Raw genomic sequence first — 11,165 nt, forward strand, 5'->3', positions numbered from 1 at the left:
CCTCCCAGTCGCGAACCATTTCAACTCCCCCTCCCATTCCTCAGATGACATGTCCATCCTGGGCCTCCTGCAGTGCCACAACGATGCCACCCGAAGGTTGCAGGAACAGCAACTCATATTCCGCTTGGGAACCCTGCAGCCCAATGGTATCAATGTGGATTTCACAAGTTTCAAAATCTCCCCTCCCCCTACCGCATCCCAAAACCAGTCCAGCTCGTCCCCGCCTCCCTAACCTGTTCTTCCTCCCACCTATCCCCTCCTCCCACCTCAAGCCACACCTCCATCTCCTACCAACCAACCTCATCCCGCCCCCTTGATCTGTCCGTCCTCCCTGGACTGACCTATCCCCTTCCTAACTCCCTGCCTACACTCACCTTTACTGGCTCCATCCCCGCCTCTTCGACCTGTTTGTTTCCTCTCCACCTATCCTCTCCTCTATCCCTCTTCTATCCGCCTCCCACTCTCTCCCTATTTATTTCGGAACCCCCTTCCCCTCCCCCTTTTCTGATGAAGGGTCTAGGCCCGAAACGTCAGCCTTTCTGCTCCTATGATGCTGCTTGGCCTGCTGTGTTCATCCAGCCCTGCACCTTGTTGTCTCGGATTCTCCAGCATTTGCAGTTCCTACAATAACTGATTTCATTTGCTTTGATTTATTATTGTCACGTGTATCGAACAACAGTGAAAAGTTTTGTTTTGCATTCAGTACAGGCAGATCAGACCATACCGATTGCATTGACATAATAGAACAGAGCAAGGAATTTGGTATTACAGCTGAAGAAAAGGCGCACAAAGAGTGAGATCAACATTAAATATGAGATTTGAGAGGTCCATTCAGAAGTCCAGCTCAGTGGGGAAGAAGCTGTTCTTGACTCTGTTGGTATGTGTGTTTAACCGATGAAAGAGGTTGGAAAAGATTAAAATGGGAGTGGGAGGGGTCTTTGATTATGTTGGCTGCCTTTCCGAGGTAGTGAAAAGTATTGATGGAGTTAATGTATAGGAGGTTGGCTTGCGTGATAGACTCGGCTGTGTTCATAACTCTTTGTAGTTTCTTATGGTCCTGAGCAGAGCAGTTGCCATACCAAGCTGTGATGCATCCAGATAGAATGCTTTCTTTGGTGCATCTATAAAAATTGGCAAGAGTCTTTACGGACATGCCGAATTTCCTTAGCCACCTGAGGAAGTAGAGGAACTGCCTTGCTGTTGTTATTTTAGACACAATCTCTGACTGATTGCTAAATCAGCTGATTAAGTAACAATCAAGGCAATGCGCCGATAACTTAAGTACATTTTTTTGACCTGCAGCTGGAGACAGCCAAATAAAAACTGGGAGGAAAATGGATTTTTATTTTGGATTGTTCTCAATCTTCTTATTGATGTTCCAATCAAATGCATGTTAAAAAAAAAACTCCTCGCTGCTACATTGGAGTCACGAATGAACTGGGTTCAATTAAAAAGAATGTATTACTATGTAACATGCAATGCTATTAAAAGCCTTTGACACATAACTCATATCCTTTTTTTTAAAACCACAAGCTTTTGGAGCATTGCCCCTCACCTGATGAAGGAGCAGTGCTCTGGAAGCTTGTGATTTAAAATAAACCAGTTGGACTATAAAAAGGTGTCACCTGACTTCTGACCTTGTCCATCCCAGTCCGACACTGGCACCTCCACATCATATCAGACATTGCATTTATTAGGCTCAATTTTACCAGAAATTGCTTAAGTGTCAATTTTGATGAGCTTCGTCAGGGGATTATCTCTGTGAGCCCCAGTAAGATTTCTTGCGCTATTGTCTGAAACTTGCCTCATTAGCTATTGGCCGCACCTCTCTAGTGCCCCGCTCACACTATCTTCCTGCTCGCTGGAGAAACCATCCTGGAATGCCAGGCATTGGCACCATTTTTAAAGCCCAGCTATTTACTAGGTCAAGTGCTGTAACCATGAAAATAACATGAGGGGAACCAAAAAGAAACATCTCTCAGGGTACATAGGTGGCACAGTGGGTACCTCATTGCAAATGTAACTGTACATTCATAAATGTAATGCCCTTTAAGAACCAAGCTACAGAGGTTATCTGTCCTTAGCATCTTGAAATCCTATCTAAGGAAGTGAATCATAGAGTTCCTACAGTGTGGAAGCAGGCCATTCAGCCCATTGAATTCACACCAACCCTCTGAACAGCACCCCACCCAGACACAGATCCCTAATTTATAATCCTGCATTTCCCATGATTAGCTCACCTAGCCTACACACCGCTGGACAATTTAGCATGGCCAATTCACCTAACCTGTACATTTTTGGACTGTGGGAGGAAACCGGAGTACCTGGAGGAAACCCAGGCAGACACGGGGAGAATGTGCAAACTGCACACAGACAGTCAGCCAAGGGTGGAATTGAACCTGGGTCCCTGGCGCTGTGAGGCCCAGTTTCACCTAGCATTTTCTTGTTGTTCCACGTGGGAACACGACATGCTGGAAAGCCTTCAAAACAGCTTTAACTTTTCATTTTTATTCTGCAAAGCAAAAATTAGTCAAACCAAATTGGCAAATAATGGAACTGCTTGCCTTTGAGCAGCAACAAATTTGCAGTCAGTGAGCGCTCGCTGCATTCAGCGCACATTCATTGGAACTGAATGTTAGTCATACCTTGTGTGGCTTGTTGTGCCAGGCACTGCACCACTCTGTGAGGGAGGAGGTGGTGACTCCCCCTGCTCAGTGTCCTCACCTTCCTCCTCGGAAGATTGCCCCTCACAAACTTCCATGTTCTTTTCTTCACACTCCCTGTCCAGCCCATCAGTACTAAGCTTCCACACACCTCTTTCAATGAGGACTTTATCGTGCTGCATGAACCTCTGAGCCCCATCCCCATGGATTGGTGACGTTAGCCATCAGGCAGAACTGTTCGTTCATCAAAACCAAAGTGGTTTTTACAGTCATTGGCTGAAAACAGGTATCTCTGATACTGCGTCATCTGGATGAAGCCGAGATGGATCATCCATTTGGCACTTCTGGTTGAAGATTGCTGCAAATGCTTCAGCCTTATCTTTTGTGATGATATGTTGGGGTCTTCCATCATTGAGGATGGGGTTATTTGTGGATCCTCCATGTCCAGTGATTTGTTTAATTATCCACCACCTTTCATGACTGGATATGGTCAGACTGCAGAGCTTACATCTGATCTGTTAGTTATGCAATCACTTAGCCCTATCTATTAGTTACTGGTCGTGCTGTTTTGTAGCTTCTCCAGGTTGACATCTCATTTCTAGGTACACCTGGTGCTGGTCCTAACCTGCCCTCCTGTGTTCTTCATTCTAGAAGGAGGGAGAGAGATAGTGCAAAGGTGAAATACTTGGAATGAACATACTGGTCAAACAGGGGATGTCCGTTCTGAAGTGTACAAGATGAGTCACAGCAAAATACCTCATTCACCAATTTTGCTGTTTTATTCCTTTTGGGAATGGCAAAGATTTTCTTACGGGTTTTGTTTCGCGTAGACCAAGTTTGGACTTACTCTGAGATGGTTTGCTAATTTCCTGGACTCCGCCTCCTGTTTAGCTATTTCAAACGCACCATCCAATTACAGATACTGTACTGAGGAAGGGTCACCTGTTTTTTCCTTCTCAGTCGCTGCCAGACCTGCTGAGCTTTTCCAGCAACTTTGTTTTTGATCCAATTACAGATGCCTGACAGGCTCCCTATGCTGCTGACCTGATCTCACACCAGTAACTCTGAATTTTTGGCAGCTCCCATGAGAGAGGTGGGCAATGCTGAGGCAGTAATGGACTCACACTCGGAAGGAAGATGATAATTCAGATTTTATAGCCATATGTTCCATTTTTTCGGAGCTCAAATCCGACTAGTGACAGTGCTACACTGTGGGTGAGGCCACTGTTGCCTTTAGACGCCTCCCTGGGGATGGGGCCTCTGGTTCTAGGTCCCTCCACTCAAAAAGCCCCCAGGGAAGCCACTTGTATTGAGGGAGGCTGCTCCCACACATGGAGAGGGGTCAAGTTTTCAGCAAGCACTCAAAATGGCCCCAAATTATTGCCTTTAGTTTACAGATTGAGTGCCTGTCTACCCTGATCCACATGACTACCACCCCCTGGGAAATATCCCCAGTAACAGGATTGCTTTGGGGAAATTTCATTGCATGCCCACCCATGATTCTCCCAGCCCCACTGTTTCCTCCACTCCCATTGCCCTGGGCCCAGGAAAATCCTATCCAATGTATCAGGTCACTGAAACTACTTCGGATCCATGAGTAACCAGAGAGGTACAGGTTTTTGAGTATTTATTCACAGGATTTGTGTGTTGAGTAGGCTACACAGTATTGAGAAGATAATACTGAGTCTTTAAGGTGTTATGTTTTCAACGTGAGGTCAATTATTTAATTGTTGACTCGTATCCCACAGCAGTGACAAAGTTTGTTGATCTTGTTGTTTTTAAGTTAGTTCTTCCCCATACACAGACTTCAGCATGGAGAGGGACAGCTTGAGAGAGGCTCGCACAGTTCTTGCTATTATCAGTTCATATTTCTGATTTTCTTCTCTGCTTGGCTTTTCAAAGCACTTGCTGTTACATGTCCATTTGTACATTCTTGAATCTGCTACATTGTGTTGCCAACTTGACAGTTTTGGACAACCCTTTGATACCCAAATCTATTGTACCAGTATGAATTAAGCATGAGATACAAATTCTCTTGAAGTTGAGTCAGTTGGTGGTTCCAGTCTTTATGTAACATGGCTATCTCAGTGCATAGGGTTTCGCTATATGCAGGATTTGTCATAGTGTGTGGTCAGGGGTTCAGATCAACCATTTTAGGCCAATATCTGTCCTTTATAAAAGCCATTCATACTCCATGAAGTTCTCAGGTGTTAAAAATTCAGACAGTGGAAATTGAATATCAATATTCCATATTTACCATGATTGCAACTCTTGTCAGTTATCATGCTAAGCCTAAGCATCATCCAGGGTTTGCTGCATATGAACACAAGCTGCGTTAATATCCGAGGATTTGCAAATGGTGCTGAAATTTGTACAAACATTCTACAACCTTACGTTAGAAGAAAGGTCATTCAAGCTGGAGATTTTGGACCTAGGACATTACTTTGTGGAACTCCTGCAGCAATATCCTGGGACAGAAATGATTGCCGTCCAACAACCTCAACAATATACCTTTGTGCCAAATATCTTTCCAATCTGTTGAAAGTTTTATGTAAAACCTGTAGAACTGCGGATGCTGTAAATCAGCAACAAAAGCAGAAGTTGTTGGGAAAGCTCAGCAGGTCTGGCAGCATCTGAGAAGAAAAAAAGTCAGTGTTTATTTTTAGGGCCCAGTGACCCTTCCTCACACCCTTCCTTAGTTCTGAGGAAGGGTCACCGGACCCGAAGTGTTAACTCTGATTTTTCTTCACAGGTACTGCCGGATCTGCTGAGCTTTCCCAGCAACTTCTGTTGAAAGTTTTACTCTGATTCCAGTTACCTTCACATTTATTGATGTCACATTGGGTCAAAAAGGGTCTTGATGTCAAAGCTAGTTACTGTCACCTCACTTCTGGAGTTCACCTCTTTTTTTTTTGCCCATGTTAAGACGAATTCTGTAGGGGAGTTGGAGCTAACCAAAACAGGAAAAGAAGTGGGAAGGACAATAGAGAAGGTCAGTGATGGAAGACGGAAGAGATTAAATAAAAAACAGAATGATAGTGAAAGGTGGAGAGACACGTCAGTGGCATAGATGTGTCTGAAAGAGAGAACTGAAAGAGTCATTACCAACAACTACTATTTGGAGGCAGTAACGATAATGGTCATGATCTGGAATTGTTTAGTTCTGCCTTCCATTCAGAAGAATGTAGCCTGCCTATCTATACCCAACCCAACAAGCACTGCCTGCTTCAAATTTTGCAGTGTCTGAGGATCGCATTTTAGAATTTTCTACCATCTCAAAAACCCCATCAAATTGCAGTAGAAGTGGAATGGAATCTTGGGTGATTGCCCAAGAAGACATATTATGGGGCTTATAGAAACAATGAGGTACAATTCCTCAAGGTTACCTTGAGTTTGTTGGAACAGTGTAAAGGACAGAAAGATCAGAATGGAAGCAATCATGTTAATCATAAAATATAGAAATAAGCGTTGCCCACTTAATTCACTGAAGTAGCAGCTTAAGGAATTTTATCAAAGGAGATTAATTAATGTTGCATAATATCATTTGAAGGAATTTGATTGATGTATCTTGTATTGTTCTCACTGGCGCTGAACTATCTGATTTTTAATATTTGGAAGCAAAAGACTCTGTCATTCAGTTGACATTATCTGTCTTTTTTAGAATTCCTTCACTGACTCTAGAAGCAATGTTTTGTTATTAAAATGTGGAATAACTCCAATCAATAAATGTTTTACGATGTCAACAAGAAAAGATCACTGAGAAAGCATTCAATGCATTGTTCCCATGCTTAGTTTTTGCTGAGTTGGACTCTACCAGTCTCAGGACACTCAGGAAACAGCTGTGCTTACATGAGGCATCTTACTCAGAATCAATAACACAGGAATCTTCACCCTGAAAAAGTCAGGTCTGGGGTAATCCTGACTGACACGTTCCCACATTTAGTCTCATTAACAGTGAAACGGCAAAAAATGGCAACTGAGAAACTACAAACCACACACTCTTTAAAAACTTTTACTTTGTTTGATTGGGGACGTGGGCATCCCTGGCTGGACCAGCATTTATTTCCCATCCCTAATTACCCCTGAGACGTTGGTGATGAGTTGCTGTCTTGAGTCGATTTGGTGTTGTACATGCAGAATGATGTTCGGAAGGGATTTCCAGGATTTTGGTAGGGGCTGTATGTTAAGTATGTGCTCTCTAAGGAGTCTTGGTGAATGGGGTGTGACGCATTGCTATCAAAGCCAGAGTTTATTGCCTGATGTTCTTGCTTTCGTGGGACTGCTGAAGAATATTTAAGAGTCTGCTAAGGAAAGGAAAACATTCACTTGAATGAAGAAACATCTTACTGTGTTTTCATTTGACAGGAAGCTGAAAGAGTGAGCAAGATCATGTGACATCACATGGTAGGCTGTGTCTCATCAACATATCGCACAATCAGATTTGACCTCTTATCCTGTGAGATCTCTGCAACAAGTCCCTGATCATCGTTAGCTTTCCTGCTCCTCTGATGCTGCTTGATCTGCTGTGTTCATCCAGCTCTACACCTTGTTATCCCTGATCATCGTATTAGTTTCCTATTCCTAACTGGTGTCAGGTAGGTGTTTTGAGCTGCCTTCTTGTGCTGTCTTAAAGTTATTAAGCTGTTCCAAGTGTCATTTCTCATGTCACAAGAGTATTATTGTTGGTCAGGTGCTTCGGTAATGTGGAGAAACTAGAGAGGCTGGCATTGGAGCCAGGAAAGATTTTGTCGGGAGGTTTCATAGAAAATTTAAATTACAGTGAATTTTAATTGAGTGGTTAAAATAAATTGTTTGGACTATGAAGAGAGTCAGTAAACAAAGCAAACATTTACAACAATCAACAAAGAGCCAAAAGACAGATATTAGATTTTTTTCTTATGCAGTAAGTTACTACTGCCTGAAAATCTACCACAAGAATAAGCGTTAAGCTAAGTTGAAAGTAGTTTTCACAGCGAAATTAGTTAAATACTTAAAAAGGAGATATTTTCCGTGCCACAGTGAAAGAGCAAATTGAATAGTTCTTTTCAAGAGTCACCACCAGGAACAATGGGCACAATGGCCTCCTTCTATATTGTCTGACTCTACAATTCCCCTTCATTCTACTCTAACTATAATTGAACATTATCTTACACTAAAAATTCATAATTCTCAGCCTTTAAAAGCATCAAAGTACTGTGCAGCCAATATCACTGTTGTAGTGCAAGGTACACATAAAAAGCAATGTGTTGTATGAGACAATTAGTACCTGAAAAGGTTAACTGACATTGTAAGGTAAGCTCCATCCGTTAGGGTGTAAAGGATTGATTACACAAATCAGTGCGTCATGCTTCTTCCTCACTATCTTCTAATTGACCTATTGCAGAGATATGATTACACATCTCTTGGGATATTTGGGACTTAAACATGGGTTTCTAGGCTCAGAGTAGGGCCATTACCACTGCGCCACAAGATCTCCAACCAATGTGTCTTAACTGGCTGCGCATCTGGTTCTGTGCCTGTTATCAATACTCTGTGTGAGTATTTTAGTAGCTGGAATGTGAACTTACTCTTAAGGTAAGCGTGATGTTTGTCGAGAGAAAATCATGTATCTTAGAGGTAATACAACTAGCTTATACAGGGCATTGGTGAAGGCACACTTGCAATGTTGTATGCAGTTTTGGTTTGTTATCTGAGGAAGGATGAGAGTGGGGATTCTCATAGAACCCTATATAATGCTATCAGAGCTAGATAGGTTAGATGCAGGAAGCATGTTCCCGATTGTGGAGGATTCCAGAACCATGGGTCATAGTTTAAGGGGCAAAGCCTTTAGGACTGAGATGAGGAGAAATTTCTTCACTCTTCACCCAGGAAGTGGTGAGCCAGTGGAATTCACTACCACAGAAAGTGGTTGAGGCTAAAACATTGTGTTTTCAGGAAGAAGGTAAATATAGCAATTGTCGCTAAAGGGATCTGGGATATGTGGGTGAGGGCGGGATTAGGGTATTGAACTTGATAATCAGCAATGGTCATATTGAATGGCAGAGTAGGCTTGAGGGGTCGAGTGGCCTATACCTATCTTCTATGTTTCTATTAAGTAATATTTATTAAATCTATTTCCTATCTATTAAGATGGCCTATTATGGACATCCTTGTTCACATAGCTTAGACTAACACCACCACAAAAGACTGGTAGTGGCAGACCAAAATATTCTATATTATAAGATGTTGACAGCACTGATATTTAAGTTAAACATCTTGTCTGATAGTCCAGCTGCAACTTTACATTGCAATGACAGCCTAGATTTCTTAATTAAAATAGAAAGGAAGAAACATCATATTGGACTCGAAGTGTTCACTCTGTTTCTCGTTCCACTGATGCTTCCAGACCTGCTGAGTGTCTGTAGCACTTTCTGTCTGTATTTCAGATCTGGAAGATTCACAGTCCTTTGGTTTTATTTATCAAGATTTTTGTGCTGCAGTCTGGAGTGGAACTTGACTTATAAACTTCAGACTCAATATTTCAGCCAAAAACAGTTCCTCTGAGGATCAATGATGATAACATTCTACATAAAACTGAGTCAGCTTAAAAAAAAAGTTGTTGCAAAGATTTAGAGCTTATTTGAAATGACCAAAAGATTACACTGGGGCTGATGTCTATGAGGAAAGGGTATGGGAGGATCCACCAAGTGTAGGAAATGATTGATAACACATATGAGCGCTTGCATTATCAAACTGAAATCTAAAACAAATCTTGCTTTTTTGCTCCATAAATCTTTCAAAAGGAAGACCATCATTTTACATGGATAGTACTCAAATGATATACATTGTCCTTGAGCTTATTGCTGGAGGGTCAGCTGACTTGGCAAATGAGGGAAAATAAGAGCCAACACAGTAGCAGCAATATTTTGCATTTATCGAGCACATTTAATGTAGTTAAATGTTCTGAGGAGCGTTATCAAAACTAAATTTGACTCTGAGATACAGAAGGGAATGTTAGAGATAGGTGACTTAAAGCTTGGTCAAAGCAATAGGTGTTAACGGATATCCTACAGGAGCAGAGAAAGGCTCTGAGGTTTAGGGTAGGAGTTCCAATGCTCAGGGCCAAGGTAGTTGAAGGCATGACTATTGATGATGGAGTGATTTAAACTTGGAGTGTGCAAAAGGCCAGAATTAGAGGGAGGCAGATATCTTGGATCATTAGAGAATAAGAGAAGATTACAGACAGAGGATGGGATGGGGCTATGGATTTGTAAACGCAAGTGAGAATTTTAAAAGTGAGGCAATGTAGGCCTGTGAGCACAAAGGTGACAAATGAGTGGGACTCAACCTGAGTTAGAATTCGGACGACAGACATTTGGATGAGCTCAAATTCCCAGAGGGATTCAGATTAAAGGTTGAGCATTGGAGTAATCAAATGTGCAGGTATGTCCACAGATCATTGAAAATGGCAGGACAGGTTGAGAAAGTAGAAAATAAAGCATACAGTATCTTCTGCTCTATCAATAAGAGCATCATAGGAAGGAAGTGATGCTGAACTTGTATGAGACACTTGTTAGACCTCAACTGGAGCATTGTGTACAGTTATGGGTGCCGCATTCTAGGAAGGATGCAAATGCATTGGACAGAGTGCAGAAGTGATTTACTAGAATGGTTGAGGTATGAGAAAGTCCAGTTATGAGGATAGATGGAAGAAGTTGGGACTATTCTCCATGGAGAGAGGAAGTCTAAGAGGAGATCTAATTGAAGTTTCCAAAATAGTGAGCAGGCTGGATAGAGCACTGAGGGTGAAGCTTGTACAAGAAACAAGAATGAGGGGGCTTAGATTTAAAACGATGCACAAACGAAGCAAGGATGAGATGAGAAAAAAAAATTTCACACAGCAAGCAGTTAGGGTATGGAATTCTCTGTCAGGAAATGTGGTGGAGGCAGGTTCAATTGAGGCATTTGGGAGGGTATAGGTGTGATTTTTGGAAATAACGGTGTGCAGGGATATGGGGAAAAGATTGGAAATTGGCATTAGGTAATAAAGCTGGCCTAGATAATAGACCTGATGCAGGCATGATGGGCTGAATGGCCTTATTTTGTACCGCAATAATTCTGTGAGTCAGTGAATTCTGAGTTAGGAAAAGCAATGACGGGAATTTCAGCAGCAATTAAACTGAAGCAAACACAGAGATGGATGACGTTACAGAGTTGGAAGTAGGTGATCTTCAGTGAATAGGATCTGCCAACCTACAGGATTAGCCTGCACCTCTCGATATTAAAGATTAATCCGGAGGACACTGTCACAAGCAATTTCAAAGCATTTCATTAAAATGTTCTTTGAATGCTATTATTTATAGGTTATAAAAGTACTGGGGAAGGCTAAAGGAGATTAGTACACTCTGCGTCAAGAGTCAACCAATTGAGGAATGAAGTCTGAGATAACAAGGTGCAGAGCTGGATGAACACAGCAGGCCAAGCAGCATCAGAGGAGCAGAAAGGCTGATGCTTCGGGCCTAG

At 42.2% G+C, this 11,165-nt stretch overlaps 1 protein-coding gene across 2 annotated transcripts in view; it reads left to right on the forward strand.

Annotated features, from left to right (window-relative positions):
* The window catches only part of LOC109913071 (P2Y purinoceptor 8-like), a 37,610-nt gene that overhangs the window by 6,978 nt on the left and 19,467 nt on the right, over positions 1–11,165 (forward strand). The window contains exon 2 of one of the 2 annotated variants that reach the window (XM_048598075.1): positions 7,029–7,258. The exons of the other annotated variant lie outside the window; for it this stretch is intronic. The gene's annotated coding sequence lies outside the window, so the exon portion shown is untranslated. The remainder of the gene's footprint in view (positions 1–7,028; positions 7,259–11,165) is intronic. 2 annotated transcript variants of the gene reach the window in all.

This window comes from Rhincodon typus, chromosome 6, assembly GCF_021869965.1.
Source record: "Rhincodon typus isolate 14 chromosome 6, sRhiTyp1.1, whole genome shotgun sequence".
Classification (NCBI taxonomy): domain Eukaryota; kingdom Metazoa; phylum Chordata; class Chondrichthyes; order Orectolobiformes; family Rhincodontidae; genus Rhincodon; species Rhincodon typus.